Source organism: Eptatretus burgeri, chromosome 8 (assembly GCF_056783735.1).
Source record: "Eptatretus burgeri isolate ZD-2024b chromosome 8, Ebu_testis_v1, whole genome shotgun sequence".
Lineage (NCBI taxonomy): Eukaryota > Metazoa > Chordata > Myxini > Myxiniformes > Myxinidae > Eptatretus > Eptatretus burgeri.
In genome coordinates, this window is record NC_140968.1 from 41,338,086 (window position 1) to 41,345,585 (window position 7,500).

Below are 7,500 nucleotides of genomic sequence, written 5' to 3' on the forward strand. Positions count from 1 at the left end.
TAAAAATTGCTACATGTTTGTTCATGAGCGAAGCTGCACAAACTTTCTCAAGTCCAATAATATAACCCATGGCAAGGACATAATACTCAATGCTGACAGCATTTGGTGCAATGCAAATAAACCCATGTTTACGGGTTTGCACCTCAAAGGCCATGCGATGACGACGAGAGGTCATACTTAATCCAGTAAAAAATTGTTTATAAAATTTTCTTCAAAGAAAATTTCAAGAGCCCATACGTTAGGATATTTGAGGCAAACCAGAAACCAAAAACAGCAACATTTAAGAAGGACCAAGAGCGGAAGGCCAAGGTAGGCCGCCAGTTGAAAACTGTTCAACACAGAGCTGTGGGCTCTTTCTCTTCCTCTTCCTCTTCCTCCTCTTCCTCAGAGAAAAGAAAAGCACAAAGGAAAAGAGAAAAGGAACGATGATTATAAAAAGGGGGAGAGGGATATGAAGGTGTGGGGTTCAGTTGAAATAGGGGAGTAGGAAGGAGAATAAGAGATGAAGAAACCAGAGTAACGATGTACAATTGGACAATGTAGGAAAAAGGGTATTAAGCGATCATGAGAGCAGGTAAAATTATAATACTACAATGCCAATCAAATATCAACAGACACAAACAGCCGTCATGACACTGCAACCGAGAGAGAGAGAGAGAGAGAGAGAGAGAGAGAGAGAAAGAGAGAGACAGAGAGAGAGAGAGAGAGAGAGAGAGAGAGAGAGAGAGAGAGAGACAGACAGAGAGAGAGAGAGAGAGAGAGAGAGAGACAGAGAGAGAGAGAGAGAGAGAGAGAGAGAGAGAGACAGAGAGAGACAGAGACAGAGAGAGAGAGAGAGAGAGAGACAGAGAGAGAGAGAGAGACAGAGAGAGAGAGAGAGACAGAGAGAGAGAGAGACAGAGAGAGAGAGACAGAGAGAGACACAGACACAGAGAGAGAGACAGAGAATCATTCCCAAGGAAAGTTAGAATAGGAGATAGAGATAGAGATAGAAGGTGAAAGAGAGGCTTGAAGCGAGAGTGAAAGTCAGAATGGAGAATGTGACGTATAGCTAAAACATTTTTCTCAACAAATTCACTGATGCCAGATGGACACAGTCTGAGCATTGAGGAGGAATTGTGGAGACATTGATGTGAAAAGTGACTTGCTCACCTTCCATGCAGGGTCAACCCAAGTGTGTCCTTGGGCAAGATTTCTGTTGTCAAATGTATGGTGTGTTGGCACAGAGAGCACTTTCCAAGGCACAGTCGTGCGACATGCATGCAATTTGGCCTCTCGGTAGCTCTGCTGGTGGCATTGCTCACGAACATTATTTCCACGGTTGGGTATACTGCTCAGGCCAGCTGTTCGTACGAGGCTGTGTTGGCATCGCGGGTCATCAAACAAAGGACAAAGTGCCTCAGGTTGGTGCCGGAGCAAGTTAATGTTCCTGTGCTGAGTATAAGGGGAGAGCAATTGTCAATAGACATTATAGAATAACTGTGGGGCTGTTGCCACAGATATTGTTTTGCTATAAAGGTGGACAGTGGTCAGAAAGGTCATGAACAATCATAATGAGCGCAAATCCCTGAAAGATATTTTGAGCCATTTTACCCATTTGTCAAATGATGCAAAAAACATGTCTACACCATGCAGTGATGGCAAACAGTGCCATGAGAAAGGTTTATGGGCCGTGAGCTGAAAGCAAGCCGAATGAATTAATTTTTGGATGCGGTGATTTGCGGCCACATCACAACACATTTCAGGCCATCTGTCCAACTCTTGACTTTTCATTACATATACTGTACCTCAAGTCATGCAACAGTGAACTTTTGCCAGTATATGGTTTATCAGGGAGATTGTTGTTGAATGCTTGAGGCTAATGTGGTTAGCATCGTTCTCATGTATCCACAGAGATAAATTACATTAGCAGAGTTATTGAGCAGAAAGCTCATCGATTTTTCTTTTTCCTTACAGTGAAGAGAGGCTTAACCATTTCCAAGACAGCAAACCTTGTGTGAAACATGTTCACTTCCAATGGTGTCTGAAGACAAGTTACCTGGATTGATATCAAGAATTTAATGAAACTCAAAAGAGGCTGTTTGACCTGTTCTATTCATGTTGCAGTCAAATCCAGTTTTGCAAAACTTGCATTTTACTTAATTTACTTTCCCAAAATAACCAATTTTACTGTAGCACAGGCTTTAAGGTCTTACAATGTAACATATGTATATATACTAGTGGGGTATGCTTACACATTGTAAGCTTCGTACGTAGGTACATAATTAATATAAGCTTTACGATTATAGACAAGCATCACTGACCTCCTGCGAGATATCATTTGAGGTTTTTATTTCACAGTTTACCAAAATGTACTTACATTTATGAATGTATAAACTAGTATTTTTTATTGGAGTACTGTATATACATTGTAACACTTACCACGGTGCTGTACACATCGTCTCGGGTCGCTTACCTGCAGTGAGCACAACAAGGCTGCACTTGTTTTCGGATATTTTCATTTACAGATGCTTTCCGACAGTTCTGCGATTTTCCCAGTGTATCAGCTTCGATGTCCGTCGGCACGCGAAATTTCAGCTTTCAACATCACCCTCAAGGTACCCAACATTGATATTAGTCAGTCCGTGAGTGATTAGAGTTAGATTTATATTTTACTAGCAGGGTATATATACTTTATATTTACACATTGTGCAAGCATACGATCCATGTTTCCCCATTGTCTCAGGTCACACACCTACATTTGATTTTTCATTTATTTATTTTCACTTATTTTTTTCCATTTATTTATATTTTTATTTACGGATGCTTTCCAATGGTTCTGTGATTTTTTCCTGGTGTATTGGCTTCGATGTTCATTGACACACAAAATTGCTGTGCCTCCCCATTGTCTCGGGTCACTCACCAGCATTTATTTTATTTATTTTATGGTTTTTTTCATTTATTTATATTTTCATTTATGGATGTTATCCGACTTTTCGGTGTTTGTTTTTTTTTCCCGGTGTATTGTCTTTGATGTCCATTGGCACGCAAAATTTTAGCTTTCTATGTCACCCAAAAGGTACTGATCTTTAATAGCAGTCGGTGAGTCAGTCAGTCAGTCAGTCAGTGAATCAGTGGTTTGAAAGAGCTTTGTATGTTGGACTCGCAGAGTCAAGTGTAAGCAAATGAACCATGCTTCCCCATTGTCCCAGGTCGTTCACTTGCATTTTTTCCTTTTCTTTTCGATTTCTTTTTCATTGATAGATGTTGTCTGATAATTCTATGATTTTCCCCAGTATAACGGCTTCGATGTCCATCGGCTCGCAAAATTTAAGCTTTCTATGTCACCTGGAAGGTACCGATCTTTAATATCAGTGAGTGAGTCAGTGACTTAATCAATGAGTGAGTGAGTCAGTCAGTCAGTGGTTAGAACGAGCTTTATATATTTGATACTCACAAATACCACCCATCGCTTTGCTGACAGGAATACTAAAGGGGTTGGGGAGAAAAAGAGGGGGGAAGAGAGAGGGGTGAGGGAAAAAGAGGGGGTAAGAGAGAGAGGTGGGGAGAGAGAGAGAGAAGGAGAGTGAAGAGGTGGAGGGGAAAAGAGAGAGGAGGAAGGGAGAGTGAGGTGGGGTGGGGGAGCGAGGAGGGAGGGAAAGTGAGGACGGTGGAGGAAGGGAAGGCAGCGAGAGGTGAGAGGAAGGGAAGGCAGACGTGTAGTGGAGCGTTCATTACGATTCATACTGTTTCACCAAAATGATTCTGCATACAGCGTGTTTAACAAGATTGATACAACTTTGACTTCCTGCCATTTCTTTCTTTTTTTTTGACCTATACCGTTTTCCTTTAGAGGGATTGGTGGTGTTATTGTGCTTTTTCTTCCCTGGGATTTCTAGCTCCGGAGCTCAACTATGCCATTGACAGTGAAGCAGAAGACAGGTGGTGGCTCTGTGGTATGAGAATAAACCGTATGTAGACATCCGCCAGAGGTTCTCCCGGGAATATGACCTCAGAACACGTGATGGATCCACAAATTGTGACACTCAACTTATTCTAAAACATTTTGAGCACAAGGGCACAGTGCACAACCAGAGCAAGGGCAACAGTGGCAGGCCAGCATCAGTAACCAATAGCCAAGCCAACATCGATGCCATGCAGGATTCTGCAGTGGACAGTCCAAAGAAGTTCCATCACCGGCGCTCCCGGGAGCTTGGCATAAAACCAACATCAGTCTGGCATGTCCTCACTAAGGAACTGAATCTTTTCCCATACATCATCTCCATTAGTCATAAACTGAGTCAAGATGACATGAAAAGGAGACTTGATTGTGCAATTGGCTCAGTGACAGGATGGAGTGAATCAGACTGGATCAGACCCAAACTGGATCAGCCTGATCTGGTTCAGTGATGAAGCCCACTTCCACTTAAACGATGCCATGAACAACCACAACAACATTTTCTGGGGGCAGAACCACCTGTGGAGATCACTGAAAGGTACCTGAAAGGGCCTAAGGTCACATGCTTCTGAGCCTTCAATGCCAGATGGGGAATACTTTGACCTTACTGGTTTGAGAATGACAACAGCAGGACAGTGACAATCAATTGTGACAACAACAGGACGGTGACAACCTTACTGACAATTTGGGTTCCCCTTTAAACAGGTCAGTCCCCTCTCTTTTACCACCTCCCGTCCACTCTCAGTCCCTCTGGTCATCACTTCAGACCCTCCCCAGCTCCTCCAGGAAGCATGTGCTGAAATAACACCCTCATGCAGATCATACTCCCAAAATATAGGCTATCACACATCTCCACTTTGTAGTTACTCTTTTTCCCTTTGGCCTTCTGGACTGCAGGTGGTGCACTACCATTTCACATCACCGCCCTTCACTACTCACTCTATCTTCAATCTTCCCGACTCCCATAATACCTAACTAAACCTCCTACCTTACATCCTCTCTTTCCTCTTCATTCTTTCCCTTTGTTATTGCATCTAAATTTGGCCCACTGTCAGTATTTTGCCATTTTACCCTCTCTCATCCACACTTTTACCCCTTGATCTTGCATAAAAAGGAATGGCAGTTTCAAGGTATGGATCTAGACTGAGCTATTGATCAAATCCATAACCATTTTTTTTTTCGGCAAGCACATTTTCATTTAATTTTATGCAACTGAGCTATATGCAATTTATGCAAAATTACAGAATGTCACCCCCACCCCCATTTCATATGTCCCTAACATCCTCCCTCCAGTCTCCACATTCCCTTTCTCCTTTTTTTATTTTTTGATACAAGATCTGTACAGTGTGGGATTTGTAGCACTAAATACTGCCTCAAAACAAAGAAAATGAAACTGCTAAACATGCACCCACACATTTTCAAATAAATGTAAAAATAACTGCACTGTGGCTTTCGTTGTAGGACTTTTGCACAATATTTTTCTCTTTCACATGACCTTTGCAATCATCGAGCACATAGAGTACACTGTTGGTGGGCAGAGAGCTGGTCACTCAAACTGTCTGATACATGACAAAGGAAAACCAACTTTTCTTCCTTCGACTTGTATCAGTGACCTGGCAGTCAGAGGTTTGGGCTATAGTGTATTTGGAAAGAAAACACCATTTCAGCCTTCAATTTATAGCACAGCCACATTCAGGTCTGCCAGGGAGAGAACGAGATAGGTCTGGAAGCACAAAACATCGACATGGCACATTACTTAAAAATGGGTTTCTTCAGCCAGGTGAACAGAAATCTATAAAGTCTACCAGTAAATAGGTATGGGAAGGTGGACAGGCAATGGAAATGATTGCCTGAAAAGTTTCAGGGTTGATGGTAGGTGATAGTTTGCAGCTATGTACAACAATAACTATGTGGACAGTTGCCCCATGAATGGTGGAATTTTGCGGCACATGCAGCTTGTTTGCAGTGATTAGGAATGTTAAATTACATATGAGGTTCCTATGTGAAAACATAGCCTGTCCTTTATTTTGTGACTCATTCGCACTTTATGATTTGGGTCAGTTACCACCTCCCCAACCACATTTTTCAGAAGACAAGTCAAAATTGATCAACCCTCAGAGCTGCAAATCTCATCTATCAATGCTTTGGTCCAACCGATGAAACTTCTCCAGAAAGTTTAACATCGAACCAACCTTTCATGGAATTTCGCTCTTGTCTCTCACATGGTATTGTTTAATCATGTGGACATTTTTCTTTTGTACCATATGACTATTTATTCTCCACAAAGAAGCAAGCATGTGTAAAGGGACACAAATATGAATTCTGTAGATATGTTATCATACACCATGCACCATCGCTCAAACAGCTGTACCATATTTAAACTTCATGATGTGACCTGCAGAGAATGCAAAATTACTCCCTGTGGGTAGGACAGAATGCCTTTGTTGGTGTGGATTACAGGATAGCATTGGCAATGATGGACTGAAATCTCTCTGCTTGATCGTTTCCGAGATTACAAGAGGTGTGCGCTGGAGGCAACCGAGGCGAAAGGAATACTGGAGTGATGTATGTACACGCTGCATTGTGCTTTATCCAGCTTTCCATTGAGCACGGCTAATCCGGGAAGTTTTGCATTTTTCCAAAATTGTTTGTTGAACAATCTGAACATTCTGGTTACATGCTGCCATCAATTATGCAAGTGCCAAAGAAGAAAGGATGTGCAAAATATTCATTGACTGGAGATATAGATTTTGTGCAAATACACAATTTAATGCGGTTCAGTGCAGCAAAAAGAGTAAAACAAATAGTGGTTGGGTTTGGTGAGGCAAGACAAAAGCCCCCCATTATCAATGAGGTTTATATTATTGAGATGTAGCAAATGGTGCTGCCACTGATTGAATATGTGACGTTGAAGTTTTCTTTGCCTTGACCCAGAATTCTGTTTTAATGAACTATGCACAAGGATCTATTGCTTCTCCTTGAGGTGACAGCAATGCAATATTTTCTTTGTCCATCCATTTTGTCTTACTTTCACCAAACACATTCCTCAGTTACAATTCCTGGTCCAAGATGGATGTTTATTCAGCATTGGTGGGACCTGTACTGCAAAGTACATTTCTGCAGTATATTGTGCTGTGGACCATGAGAAAGCATTTTGTATGTAATTGTCAACTTTCTGGTACTTTGCCCAAATTTATTGTGGTTAATAATGTGCATTTTTTGGACTTCGATATATATATATATATATATATATATATATATATATATATATATATATATATATATATATATATATATATATATATATATATATTGTTGCGGATTCGCGCCCACCGGCGTGCGAGCGGCCACGTAACTCGAATCGCGGCACGTCGCCCACCGGACGGACAATCCCGTCGTGACCCTCTCGGACTAACGCCGGGAACTAGTCACGGGTGGGCCTTTCGGCCTCACCACGATCGTGCCAATCGGCCCCCCGCGTGGGATAGGGTTGCTCGCCAAATTCGACCTACCTAAGTACCCACACGGAGGGTAGACCGGGCGATCGCACCTCGCCGCAGGTC

At 42.1% G+C, this 7,500-nt stretch overlaps 1 long non-coding RNA gene across 1 annotated transcript in view; it reads left to right on the forward strand.

Annotated features, from left to right (window-relative positions):
• The window catches only part of LOC147021599 (uncharacterized), a 124,692-nt gene extending 117,853 nt beyond the window's left edge, over positions 1–6,839 (forward strand). The window contains exons 3-4 of the long non-coding RNA XR_015060859.1: positions 2,508–2,597; positions 6,398–6,839. This is a non-coding gene — a long non-coding RNA (uncharacterized LOC147021599). The remainder of the gene's footprint in view (positions 1–2,507; positions 2,598–6,397) is intronic.
• Positions 6,840–7,500: the final 661 nt, after the last annotated feature.